The 14,956-nt window shown below is 37.0% G+C and overlaps 1 protein-coding gene and 1 long non-coding RNA gene across 3 annotated transcripts in view; both read left to right on the top strand.

Annotated features, from left to right (window-relative positions):
- LOC106728109 overlaps positions 1–9,303 on the top strand; it is an 11,897-nt gene extending 2,594 nt beyond the window's left edge. The window contains exons 2-3 of the long non-coding RNA XR_001364360.1: positions 1,303–1,360; positions 9,242–9,303. This is a non-coding gene — a long non-coding RNA (uncharacterized LOC106728109). The remainder of the gene's footprint in view (positions 1–1,302; positions 1,361–9,241) is intronic.
- The window catches only part of RAD51B (RAD51 paralog B), a 539,221-nt gene that overhangs the window by 78,055 nt on the left and 446,210 nt on the right, over positions 1–14,956 (top strand). The window lies entirely within an intron of this gene.

Raw genomic sequence — 14,956 nt, forward strand, 5'->3', positions numbered from 1 at the left:
GGTGGGGTATCTGAAGCTGGCTTGTAACCCGAATTTTAGCTCACAACTCAAAGCAAAAAATCGGCCGAGAGACGGCTCGTATCTCGAAAAACTCATTAGTTGGGACACTCGTAAGTCAAGGCCCCACTGAACATTGAATACAGAAATTGGTAAAAAAGAATCAGTATCAACTAGAATCCTGGTTGTTACTGAGGAAACACTTCTTCAGTCTTTCTGGCAAATAATAATAATAATATCAAAACTCTTGTATAAGGGAAAGAATTAGACTGGTCTCAGACATCACAACAAAGTGAAATACTAGAGGAGCAGTGTCAACAAAGTTTTGATGAAAGCAAGTATGGCCCAAGAACATTGTTCCTAATCAGGATGTCATCCTATATAATAAAAGGCTAATATACAAATTGTCCCCTCGACTAGGAGTTCGACCAGGAGGTGGGGCTGGCCAGCCAACCACCTTTGGCCCCTCCCCCTGGTCGGCCCCACCCCCGATTGGCCCTCCTACCCCGATTGGGGGTGGGGCTGGCCTGCCAACTGCCCATGGCCCCTCCCCCTGGCTGGCCCTGCCTCCACTTGGCCCCCCCCACCCCGATCAGGGTGGACCAGCCAGACCCCACCCATGTACGAATTCATGCACCTGGCTTCTAGTTGAGGAATAAAGGTGACAGGCACATAATCCTCAAATGTGAAAGAATTCAGAGAATATAGCATCTGTGAGATCTCACTGGAAAATCTACCTATTAAATTTAGCCAACCAAGAGATGAATCAAAATAAAAGCTGATTGTGAATATTAAGTAGATTTACATATAAACCTAAGATTTAGAAACTCTAGACGCTGTGGTAACAGAACAGAATGGAAATGTTATACATCATGGCCAGTAAAACAAAAATTGAGAGATAGGTGGAAAGGAAGAGGAAATTATTAATCTATTTATCTTTCATACCAACAATTCAGTCAATACTGTCTAAAATTTTAAATAGTTTTATCCCTAACCAGTTTGTTTCAATGGATAGAGTGTCAGCCTGTGGACCCAAGGGTTCCAGGTTCGATTCCAGTCAAGGGTACCAGCCTGTCCCCGATATACAGCTTTTTAAATCATGTTTTTTCCTCAAAGTTAGAGGGATTTTAACAATTAATATTCTTGGAGTGAAGAATTTATCTAAGGCTTAAGTTTTCCTAAGTTTCATTTTAGCTTCTACTAATTTTAAGTTAAAAAATATATATGTAATTTTAAAAAGCAAGTAACACTCTTATCCCAGAAATAATAAATTTATTTTTGTTCATTTATCTACCCTCTGTATAGGTGAAATAGCTGTCTGGAGTGATTCTCACTAAATGTTAATACCGAATATTTCTCAATGGTGAGATGTAGGATCATTTGTTTCATTTTTCATTTGTTATTATTTTATATTATTTGAATATTAATAGTGGCAATGTTTTAGTGACAGTGATATAATGAATTTATTAGCCTGAAAAATAGATGTATGCCTACATGTTTTTTATACACAGTTTTATATCCTCATTTCTTCTAAAGCGTTTCATGCCCCTTTTTCTCTTGCCATCATGTTTAAGAGTTGCACCATATTTTATCGATGTGTTATATTTCTTCTTCCAATCTTGATCTCAGTTTCTTCATTTGGAATGACAGAGTTGGATTAGATGAGTAGTTTGTAATGTTTTTCTTTAAACTGTAGAACATTCCAATAAATAAAACAATTTATAACTCTTGGAATATAGTTTCAAAGCTGTACAAATTAGGTAATTTCTGAGGTTTATTCCAATACCATAAAAACTAGTTGTTTTCTTCGGAATATTTTTTTGAGTGACTGCTTTCCATGGTTAAAAAAAAATCAGGTAATAGCCATAATCTTGAGTCAAACTTTTAAAGTGAAAGGGAGGGGCATATAAAAACCATCCAGTCAACTTTCCTAACTTTTAGATACAAGGAAACCAATTTAAGTTGCTTGACTAAAACGAATGAGACTTGAGCCCAGATCTCCTGACTTCCTGTGCTGTTCTTTCTCCAATAGTACATGTAAATACACACACACACACACACACACACACACTTAAATGATGGCCAGGAAAGATACAATTTTATCTTAACCTATTTCACATGTAGACTAACTTGTAAATGTCAGGAACTATACCTAATTTATAGTGTATGTATTTTCTTCCTCATGAAAAGGGATCAGCAGTGCAGGCATTTTTGAACTCTGAAGTTCCAGGAGTTAGAAAGGAAAGTGAGTGGGATTCAAAAGCATTTACTTGTCAAAGATTCGGAATTTACTGTGGTTACTGAGATTAAAATAAAACTTAAACTTGACTTGGCAGAGGATTAAAAACCAAGCAGCTCCAAAGTGTGTGTACATCATGGAGGAGATGCCATTTTCCCTTCTGGCGTCCACGGGGGAAGGGAGTATTGTTTCTTTGTGTAGCTGGAGCTGATTTATTTAGTTATGATTTCAACATGCCTACAAGGCAAACCCCAGAAAACAATGCATAACAACACTAACCAGAACAAATGGTGCTTTTTTCCCCTATATCCCCTCACCCCCTCTAAGGTTTTTCAAATAAAACAGCAGTGTTTTTTCTTTATTTCAAATTGTTTAAGTGTCTTTGATATGTTTGACTATTGGGTGTGGCAGGTTTTAGAATCTGAAGTTGTAGTACAGGTTCCTGAACAAGAAAGAGAATGAAGGTGATGTGGCTTGATTAATGGAATGTGTAGAATGTAAAGTTGTGACAGGTATTAGAGTCTGCCTGAGGCTGCTTTTAGCAATAGACCTTCTTGTTAAAAGCCCTATTATTATTGGAAATTTATTTTGGAAACAACGAAAGAAGAAATTTGACAGAAAAGTAGAATAAACCACTTCGTCTCATATTTCCTTTCTACATAGGCACTTTGAAGGGATACCTTAAATATTGTGAAGTCTTAATTATCCTGGGAGAGAACGCCATTATCACTATCCTCACAAACTTGAATAAATGCACATGGCATTGCACTAGGTATGGCACAGAGAAAATTAGCAAACAAGATCCTTATCTTTTTGGAGTTTACAAAGAGTTGATATCCTAGCATGCAGTTCCACAAACCCAAAACTCATTTTTCCACACACTCTGTAAACAGCCCCTCCCTTCCTGTATTCTCTATCTTCAATGGCCTCCCGGTCCTCTCAGCTGGCAGCCTCATATTCATCTTGAGTCCTTATGTTCCCTCAGTCTCCACAACCAATCTATCGACAAGTGCTGTCTCTTCTGTCTCCAAAATTGCTGTTGAATATGTTTGTTTCCTTTTCTCCGTTCTCATAACCATTGCCCTGTTTAGGCCCTTTTATCTTTCAGTCTCATTCTTAGGAGAGCTGCTTTTCCCCTTTCAGGCTTTCCATTTCCTAGTCCATCCTTCCTACTTCTCTCAAATCTCTTTCTTTAAAGACAGATCGGATCATATCATTCTCTGGCTTAAAAACCTTTGATGGGTCCACATCATGTTAAGGGATAAAGTCTAACTCCTTAGCTTATCATGCACGGGGTTCATAGTCTGGCTCCATCTACTTCTTCTCCACTCATTTTCTACCACAATTTCTCCCTCCCCAACTCTCTGTTGCTAAGCACAGAAGTACGTTTACTCTTGTCCCACCAACTCCCTCATAGTTCCTTGAGCTTGCTTTTTCTCTTTGTGCTTTGATCACACTGTTCATTGCTGGAGCTAATGTGGAGGAACTGAAGAAACCAAGATTTTACAAAGAACACTCTTGACAGAATAGGACAGAAGAAACAAGCCATGTTCCCAGAACCAGGCAATAGGTGCAACCATTAGGAAAGAGCTCGGGCAAGTAACTGCAGACTACTTCTTTCCAAGGCCAACCAGGAGGAAGGACTTGGCTCTGAAAGGCACTGGGGCCAGAGCAGTGATGAAACTGGTTTGTAACGACGTTCAACGGAGGCCTCCTTCCTATTGATAAACATAGTCAGGAGCCCACTCTTATATCATAGCTGGAGGACAGAGGAAAAGAGCCATAGTAGATTTCCTAGTGGAGCAGTTAAGCTCAAGAAAACCCATTACCCTCATCTACCTACGACTCCTACCTTATTTCACTTTCCAAGGAGCAAAGAATGGATCAGAGCCCACAAGATTAAGTCTTCACATTGATGCGTTGTTAAAGAGTCTAGAGCAGTGGTTCTCAACCTTCTGGCCCTTTAAGTACAGTTCCTCATGTTGTGACCCAACCATAAAATTATTTTAGATGCTACTTCATAACTGTAATGTTGCTACTGTTATGAATCATAATGTAAATATCTGATATTCAGGATGGTCTTAGGTGACCCCTGTGAAAAGGTCGTTCAACCGCCAAAGGGGTCGAGACCCACAGGTTGAGAACCGCTGGTCTAGAGAATAGGGCCAGAGAAGGCAAGTCTAAGAAGTAAACTGACTGAAGGAAAACAGCAGCTCTTTACTTCGAGTTCCCGAGGAAACCGAGGCTTCCCCATGCTTGTGCCCAGGCATGCTTCTACCTAACCCTCGCACATTCTTGATTAACTTTTGTCCATTTTGTGCATGTTTGATTCTTTAAAAAAATTTTTATTATGTAAGTAACATATTAATATATTCAAAATATTCAGAATATCTATGGAGAGTACTTTAAGTTCCCCTCACAACCATCCTTTTCAATCCCAGTAACCTCTCCACCAAGAGCAGAAAATGATGCCTATTTTCAGTTTGGGATCTATTCCTCAGACCTTTTTCTGTGCATTGACTTAGAAATAGAGGTGTTGGCAGATAAATAGGCTTATGAAAGAAAGACATATAGTATTGCTTTATTGCTTTGTGTTTGTGTGTACTTTTCCCACAAAAACAGTATCATACTGCCTCTCATTTGGCAAAATTGCTTTTTAGATTTTATAATGTATCTTGGAGATCTTTTCATATTGGTAGATATAGATGATTTATCACATTTTTTCCAACTTCTACTATCTGGTATCATCTTTAATGCTAGCCTGACTTTTTCCTCTTCTCTTGGTGGTCTCACATGGACAATTAGAAGGTAAAAGGGGGAAAAATTACAGCAACCACGTATTGATTCTGATGCCAATTACGTAAGGAATAAGCTTGCAGTTGTTGGCTGGGGGAGGAATGTTTTCCTTAAAAATTAGAATGTTGGACACAGTTCAAAGGACATCACTGACATTAACACCCTCTCCCCTCTGTTTACTCCCCCCAAACCCCCTCCCAATTACTGGCATCGCTGGAAATTAAATGGAACCAGGGATCTTTGTGGTATATATACATCTGGTTTTTCCTTTTCCATATGTCTAAGTCCTCCCTTCTCAATTGCTTCTGTTTAGCAATTAATTTAAATTCCCAAATTAATTCTAGAAGCAAATTTGAAATCTGTAAAATGCGGGGATTAGATGCTCTTTTAGGGCTTTTACACCTCTAGGATTCTTTTATGTTATAGACAAAAAGAAGTATAGGACTGAGTCAAAGTGAATGGGAGGTTCTGAGACATTTGCACTTATTATATGCTTTGATTTTAAAGATTTAAGAGGTACCATCATATACCAGGAGCAAAAGGTGAGGAGTCAGGGATTGAGGGAATCAGCCCCAGCCCATCACTGACTCTCTGTGATTGCAGGTCACTCCTTGCTCTTAAATTTTCCATCTGTAACATGTAATAGATTATTTCTGGCTCTTAACTTACCCAGGGATGTTTTGTAAAAAAAATAAAGATAATCACTGCCTGTTATACTGTGCTCCTTGGTACAGATTCTACATAAATTAATGGCAGCAGTGGGGTGGTTATTTAAGAAATTTCTTGAGAAGTACCCAGAATAGGTCACCTAAAGTTTTCATTATTTCTCTTAGGCCAGTGAAGAGTGTTCTATGTTAGGTAGAACAATGCTGAAGACTGATAGAAAAGTAAAAGGTTTGTAACACTGCAGGAGCCCATGGATGCTGGATATGGCTCTTTCCAACTGTAATGTTCTCAGTCATTTGATGCCTTTTATAATAATTAGCAACCTATCTTTTAGTTTAGGTTGTTTTTGGTTTTTTTTGGTATATTTGTATTTCATGTTGTTCAAATATTCTCTGTGAGTAGTCATTTAGATAATCTTGGAATAGAAAGTCATATGTAAAATTTGCTACTTTACTTGAATTCTAACCCTTCTTGTAGACTTATTGTGTCAGATTCTCATTCTAAATCCCCCTTTTCACCTTCTTGTGATTGGTTGCTTTTTGTTATAAGAAACATGTAAGAAATTCCTTGAAAAATACCTGTTGTTCTTTCAGTTGATATAAAACATCAGTAAACTTTCTCTTTAAAGAAAAAAACAATTGTAGAAAGGAGCTATTTCTCTGAGGGGCTCCTTGAAAAATACCTGTTGTTCTTTCAGTTGATACAAAACACCAGTAAACTTTCTCTTTAAAGAAAAAACAATTGTAGAAAGGAGCTATTTCTCTGAGGGGAGACTTTAAAGAAATGCATTCTTTTCTCAGTGCACTGCTTTCCAAATTGACATCAGCCCAGGGGGTGTGAAAATTCTTCCAAAGCTTCCTGTCCCTCGGGTGAACAATACTGACACATGATGGCATGAAGTCAGTCATGTTTGCTGTGTCTTTTCTGCATCTGGAGGCTATTCTGTTGTGATGTAAAAAATTACGATTATAATTTTTAAAGTATATATTTCACAATCAAAGTATTTATAAATACATATGAAACTTGTTCTATGTATAACCTATGAGAAGTGGAATGGCCATGTTTATAACTCAGTAGGTAAACTGCACTGGAATGCTTCTGACAGTCTCAACCGAGGCGAGACATTATGCACTGATTTGGTAAGGAAGGGTCTGTTTCCTTATTCAGCAGTTTCATATGAATTTAAAAAGATAGCTGGTGTTTGCTTTAGTTTCCAACTTAAGTTTGTTATGTCCATAGAACATGTTTTCTTTCTATCTGTAGATTTAGTGGAATTGGCCTTGGAATATGGCTTTGCAGATAAAAAATAAAGGTTACTTATTTGATTCCTCTTAAACTTTAGAATTCAAATCAGTCAAGTAATCAAGAAGGGCAATTGGGAAGATACACTGTTGTTTTTCCTTTCTTTACTTGAAAACATAAGCTGAATTTTTTACTTTAAAAATTACTATTGAAATAACCGAAGTTTAATAGCATCATAGAAAATTTGGAAAATGGTGAGGGGAATGAACTGTAAGGGATAGGATTTGCCCTGGGCTTGAGGAATACAAAGTTCTTGATGTATTCCAGACTTCCCGGAGCACTTTTTTTTTTCTGTGTGAATGTTGTATGTTATGTTGTATGCCTGCATGGGTCATCCTGCCTTGGGGGAAAGAGTTGTATATTTATTTTCTAATTACAATATAATTTTTACATGTGGATGTGGATGAGTCACATCATTCTGCCTTGCCTTCATTTCTTCATCTGTAAAATGATAATGGTTATATAATTGGAGATTTATTTAATTCAGTGGAGGCAAACCTTTTAAGTTACAGAGATTACTTTCACTGTGAATGAATTTAAGACAGGAAGATAGCATTGCCACATTTGTGCATTCTTCTACCTTTAAGAATGGAACCACGTTTTTTCCTTTGGCATAAAAATAGTGATTAGGCTCCCAAGATAGTTTGAGTGCCTCATGCATGTTCTAGCTGGCAACAATCTGAACCATCTTGCAATTCAGCATCTGGTTTATACATGAGACCCCTATAATTAGCCAGTAGTATTTCTCAGCCTTGTCTTTCAGGAAGATTTATGGCATACCTCAGGTGGTGTCAGATAGCAGGCAGAAGACTAAATAGCGAGCTCTCTTAATTTAGAAAAATTCCGCCCCCCTGATACCAATATTGCTAAATAAAATATTATTCTTTATAAAAAAACCGGTTTCCCTCTTCATTTGAAATGATTGATAACTTTACTATCTGAGCCACCTAAGAGGTTTAAGCTCCTTGGGTGTGGTTTTAGAGTTTTAGGAAATCTCGGAAGAGCTGGCCTTTGGAGGGGATAGGCTGATGGTGTGTTCTGGAGTGCTATGCAAGGAAGACTTATTAGGCCAGGTGCTTTTCATGTCTGCATCCGCCAGAGTGAAAAACTGTGGAGGCAAGAGTTTGTCTCAGTAAAAGTTTTCATGTGTTCTCTTCCCAGGACAAAATGACTTTTTAATGCATGCAAGAATCCAAATAATTTATAGGTAATCAATATCAACAAAAGGTGTGCTTATTTCTGATTAGTTACAAGTTGATACACACTCCTATGGCTGTGTTCTGCTTAAGCTATAATTATCAGAGAAATCTCGTTAAACAGGATTTTCTGAAATGAAGCCCGTTAATTATATCAGACCCTTTGGTTTTATGTGGAACTATTAGCATGGCGTGAATTGAAAGCTGGTTGTGCACCCTACTTACTTGGAAAGTTCTTCCCCTCAAATTTTGCTTCAAATCCATGACTTCTATTAGAAAGGGCACAGTGAGAGGCAACAGATTTCTAAGCCGAACTCTTTTCCTTAAATATCCCTCAGTGATCAAATTGCCTTGTATGAGTGGATTCCCATCAAGGGTTTGGGTTTGGTCAGTTTCAGGACATCTTATCTAAACATTCTTTTAGGGATAGGTCTATGCTGGTTAGACCCATAGAAATCAAAATTATCAACACAGTGATGACAGTGTAATTAGCCACATCTATCAGCAGTGCTTAATCAACTATATCTGAGGCTGCTGAAAAGTTTGCTGTGGTAAAATTCTGGTGTTACCCTTGACTCATATTAATGACCCTAAAGATTTTGAACTGAGCTCTGTAAATGGCATTGATTCTAACCTGGAATTTACACTTTACCTGTAGGTAAAAAGTATACAAAGTTAGGAAACTAGCTCAAAACCAAACTCACCTTACAGCTAGGATAAATGATGGTAGAGTGAAAAAATGGACAGTAAGAAGTTTTAGTGAGTAGGATCCTCAAAGGAAGCTTAAATAAGTGCTTTTTGTATTCAGGTGTTTTTTAAAAAAAATCAACGTCTAAACTGTTACAGTAGATTTTATGTAAATTGTTCGTGCTAAATATTTGCAATGTATAGTCCTATTTCTTTATACTTCCCATTTGATGAGGTTTTTAAACCGTGGTTTGCTGGAGGGGAAAAATAAACCCAAACCTAAACCGCATAGAACAAATTGAATTACAAACCTGGTGTGGTCCTTTAACTCAATTACATCTAATTTGTGTTATTTTAGCCATCCTGGGTGGCAGCTGTTCTGTGTGAATGCCCACAAACATTTTCAATGTAAGAATTTGTCCTGATTATAACTCCTTAAGGTTAGTAGTAGTCTATTTCTATTTTAATGGGCAAAGTTATAGATTAATTTGGTGTATCAGGACCTTTTTAAAAACTAAAAATTTAGTTGGTTTGTTCTTTAAATAGGCTTTTAAAAAATTAAACATCTAATGTGTACTTTAAATGTTAATTTAAAAATATTTTTATAACTTTACCTTATTTTCTTATTTCTTCTGCTTCTACTTAAGTTTTTCCTAAAAAATAACCTCTTAACTACTTTATTCAGGCAATTATGAATTTGAGGGCAAGGAAATACCAAATTTTAGATTTTGATATACTCAAATATTTTGACATCCTAAACCAAAACTTGGAATGATCTGGGAAGAAAGACATGAAAAAAATATTGTTCAGTTCAATATAATTCAGTTAGAATTGAGTTAGGGTTGAGTCTGAACTTGCAGAAATGAAGAAATTGAAACCCAAGGGATTCATGCAAAAGCAGATACAGGAATCACTTACATGATTGGTGTCTAACAATTGATAGTACATCCTTCATTCATCTCCCATTTGTCTTTAGTTATTACTTTTATTTTTTTCTGGAGATTGATCTTTTGAGCAAATACTTAGTTTAATTCATTGCATATTACTAATGAATAGGAAAAGGACATTTAAGTGTCTATAATATTAGAAGTGAAATATGCAGAATGTCAATGCAGAAGAGAACATGTGATAGAAGGACCTCAACTAATTTTCTAAGGTGGACAGTTGCTAAGTAGAGAATATAGTGAAGCAATACTATGTAACAAAGAGAAATGGAAGAAAAATCTTAATTCCTCAAAAGTGACCTATGAATATGTTTGGAAAGACATTGTTTTTCTACTACATTCAGTAATTTTCTATTAGCAACTGAACAGCTGCTGTGGGTTAGGTATTGTTCTAGGTACTGAGCCTTCAAAGATGAGTAAGTTACAGGTCCCTACTTTGGAGGAACTTACCTGTAATAGGGATGGCAAGCATGTAAATAATAATTTCTAGCACCATATGGTGAGTGATAGAGGTTTGAATAAATTCAAAGATTCATATTTTGTTATGGGGAGAATATAGGATTAAAGTCAGGATATTAGATCAAAACAAGTGTATTTTTTTAAAAAAATACATACTACTGTACACGTGACATACTTTTCACTAGCCATTTAATCAGTTGCTAGTTGATCCATAGACTTAGGAATATAAATTGTTTAAATTTATGGTATCTGTCACTGTCTACACTACTTCCCTACCATTCTCCACTTAAGGAGGAAAGTAACAACATGATCATTCAAAGCACTTTCTTTTACATTATTTCATTTTAATTAATTTTGAACTATACCAAGTTCAATAACATTTTTTCAAGTTTACATCATCCTGTATTTCTCTTTTATATCTGACCTTGACTGTCTACCTTTCTACTACTTGAAACTTCTCCCGGGTTTTCAATGGCAGTGTGTTTTTTGATTCCTCTCTTGCTTTTCTAACCTTACTTGGTGTTCCCTTTGCTGGCTTCACCTCTGTGTTAGTTATCCATTGCTATAACAAATTACTTTAAAATTTAGAGTCTTATAATAATGAATATTTATTATCTCACAGTTTCTGTGGGCCAGTAATACTCTATCTTTTTTTTAGTGTTTTTTTAAATTTAAATTCTTTTTTAAAAAATTCTTTATTGTTTAAAGCATTACATATGTCTCCTTTCTTCCCCCATTGACCTCTACCCAGCCACTCCCACCCCTCAGCACAGGCCCTCACCCCTCTACTGTCTGGTTTCAGTGGTTATGCTTATATGCATGCATACAAGTCTTTTGATTACCCTATCTGTCTTATTCACATTCATGTGATAAACATTTCAGCATTCAGTAGATAGTGTTGAATGCTTCATAAATGGATGCTATTATTCTAGTTGAGGTTCTCATCACTTCACTCCTAAATGGCTCCACCAACTTCTTTGTGGCTTCCAATCTTTACCCCATGCTGCTGTTAAACCACTCTCTCTAAAGAAATTCGTGCTGCTGCTTCCCTAAACAATGACCAATTGTGACTCTCATTGGCCTAATCTTTAAGTTTATATTGGTCTTCTTGGCATTCAAAGCATTCCATATACCTATTTATTCAACCATGTTTCTTAACAAACACATACTTTACTTAAACTGATTCCTTATACCTTATACCAATCCCTGTCCCCATCCCTAATACTATGTTCAGTCTTACTTCTTGACTTCATTATTAATTTTGTCCCTCACCTATAATGCTTACTCTCCTTGGTTGTTTTTGTTTTTGTTTTTTTTTTGTATCTTACTATTCTGTCTCTTAGCTCATATCTTGTTACGTTCCTTTCAACTTTTTTTTAAAAGAATAGGTTTTTATTGATTTGAGCGTAAGGGAGAGGGAGAGAGAGATAGAAACATCAAAAAAATATGTTTTTATTGATTTGAGAGTAAGGGAGAGGGAGATAGAAACATCAATGATCAGAGAGAATCATTGATCGGCTGCCCCCTTTACACCCCCCACTGGGGATTGAGCCTGAAACTCAGGCATGTGCCCTGACCTAGAATCTAACCATGACCTCTTGGTTCATAGGTCGACACTTAACCACTGAACCACGCCGGCCAGGCCCTTTCAAAGCCATTTTGAACTTTCCTGGCTCAGTCTAATTTTTATTCTTTGAATTTCTTTTATATTAATGCTCAATATCAAACAGTGTATTTCTTTATCTTTAGTTTGAGTTAATTTCCATTCTCAACCAGAATTCAATTATCTCAGAGCAAAATCCTTTCACTTATGTGTCTATTATACTGAGCCCTTTAAGTACATGTTGGTTGATTGATTGAAAATTAGAAAACTTGACTCAGCTGTAAAAAATTCTCTTTGTGGTGCTGCTGGATGAATTTTAACTCCCAGAGCCATAAATGAGGATAAACTTGGACTTAGGATAGTTTGGAACTACACTTCATCTTCATGAAGAAGTATTGCTGTATAAAGAGATTAATTTTTAAAAATGTTCCCTCTGGCCAACTATCAAAACTGGCTTTTAGCCTTGAACTATCAAAGCTAAAGCTTCAGTGTAGCCTGGAGCAGAACAGGTATTAAGTAGCAAGCAATTCAAGGTCTCTGATCCCTAGCCTGCCTCAGCTCTGGGCCTGGCCAAGCCCTTTGGCACAGATAAGTGGAACAAGGAATGTACTTTTATCTTCTCTCTCTTGAAACTTTCATGGATTCAATTCACAAAGAAAGGGCAGTAATTAAAATTTTGTGTCAGCATCTTCTCATTCATCTAGAAAAGTTAAAGGCAGGTAATAATAATCAAAATGCAAGTACACATACAGTCTGAAAATAATGTTGGGGTTAATTGTGTTCTATAATATTCTCGGTGTATTTTGTACCAGCTCTGGAGAATGAGGCCCAAGAGCCAGTGGGAGCTAAAGCTTAGGTTCTTTTGGTAACGTTAACTTTTGTTCAGTGCTTTTGCTGAGATGGAACACCATTCACATTATTAGTTTCTATTAATATTACTTTGTATCTGCTTAAAACTTCTCTGTTTTCTCTCTTTCTCTACCTTTCTCTCTTCATTATCCCCCTCCTAAAGCCACAGGTAGGGTATTTGGTCATAGTTAGAAAGAGGAACATTCAAATTTTCATTACAGCCATCTGTAATTCTTGTTAGGTTTGTATTTTAGGGTTATTTATAATATCAGGTGTTTCAGTCAAGAGTACCAACTTTAGCACTGGAATATTAGAAGTAGAGAAATTAAGGGAAATTGAAAAGGCTAAAGCTCTTGATTCTTGCCTTTTATCCTTACAGTAATGACTTCTGGACATGTAGCTTGGAGAAGATATAGAATATCAGTTGTGAATTTACGTGGTTACTGCCCAGATCACTTCAATTCATACATCCTGCCTCTGCAGTTCCTTCCTCTAGAACCCCTGCACTTGGGGGCCTCCTCATAGTAGCCAATCTGGTGGTAATAACTCTATTACATCTGAGTCTTCCTCCTCCTCCTCCTCCTCCTCCTCCTCCTCCCTCCTAATAGCCAATCTGGTGGTGATAACTCTATTACATCTGAGTCTTCTTTCTCCTCCTCTTCTTCTTCTTCCTCCTCCTTCTCCTCCTCTTCTTCTTCTCTTAAACATATTTTAATTGATTTCAGAGAGGAAGGAAGAGCGAGAGGGAGAGGGAGAGAATGAAATATCAATGATGAAAGAGAATCATTAATCAGCTGCGAGAATGAAACATCAATGATGAAAGAGAATCATTAATCAGCTGCCTACTGCATGCCCCACACTGGGGATTGAGCCTGCAACCTGGGCATGTGACCTGACCAGGAATTGAACCGTGACCTCCTGGTTCATAGGCTGATGCTCAACCACTGAGCCATGCCGGCCGGGTTTAGTTTTCTTCTTTATTCATCCTGTACTTCTCCACAGATGCTCCACTTATCTACCCAGTGAGCAATCTCCAGCTATATTTAAAGGTAAAAGTGGTTAAGAAGTTGTAGGAGCGAGTGAGGCAGGGAGGGACTGAGACAAACATGAAAAAGTGTCAGGGAGCAGCAGTGTGATGTCAACCTCAAAGCATTCTAGTCCATCTTGGTCTTGTTGCCACCCTTTAAAGTTTCTAAAATGAGTTTAAAATAAAAACTAAATACTTTGTGCTAGAGCAATGTCTGTTCTTTTCCTCTGCATTGAAAGGACTGTTTATCCTTTTAAATGTATTCATAAAGTCAGCACATTATAAAAAAAAACAACTAAATAAATGTGTTTGTATTTCAGTCCTCAACACACAAATAAGATACTTTTCTGAAAATCTTCAATGATATTCTTAAAACCAAATCTCCTGGTTTTTGCTTAGTTCCATCTTCCTTGATCACTCTGCTGCATTTGATGCAAATTTGAATATTCCCTTCTTGAAAAAAGGAAGTAACTTATTGCACACAGCTTTTGCCACATGAAATCTTGTCTAATCAGCCTCATTTGAAAGTACATATTTTGTTTGATGGCATTTGCAAATTATCCCACCCCCACCAGGACTTGCCATATGAAAATGCTTCCATATGCTAAAAGTTAGCTTACTCATTTTACTGAAGCAGAAAAAAAAGAAAGAAAAATGTACTTTACTGACACGCTGTCTTATAAACATGAAGCTGCAGCCTGGGCAGGGTTGGCAGTGGCAGCCCCTCCGAGCTCTCTGTAAACAGCGCTGCAGCCATGGGACCTCCCAGTTCAACATGAGTGTGCAGTGTTGTTTTTGCCCCACAGAAGTAAATTGTTAAAAATGCAACGGACTCATATATGATTGGAAAATACTTAAATACAATTAGCATATAGCATTTAACTCTGATTTCCAACAGATTTGAACATTTTAAATACTAACTGCTTTTGCTTTCAGATTCTTTGGGTATCTCAAGGCATTTGTTTCAACAGCCACGACTCTGGTCTGGGCCCCCAACACCTCATGCCTAGATTACAGCAATAGTCTTCTCCTTGATCTCCCTAACATCAGTCATTCTCCCTTCTAACCTGTCCTGCTGCTGCTATAAGATAATCTTTCTTAAACAACATTATGCCTTCTCCCATCAACTGATCTCATTTATCGTAATCTCACTAATATTTCTCTCAAAACCTGATTTATAATTTCCTGTAA

This window comes from Myotis brandtii, unplaced genomic scaffold (assembly GCF_000412655.1).
Source record: "Myotis brandtii unplaced genomic scaffold, ASM41265v1 scaffold536, whole genome shotgun sequence".
NCBI classification, from domain to species: Eukaryota; Metazoa; Chordata; class Mammalia; order Chiroptera; family Vespertilionidae; genus Myotis; species Myotis brandtii.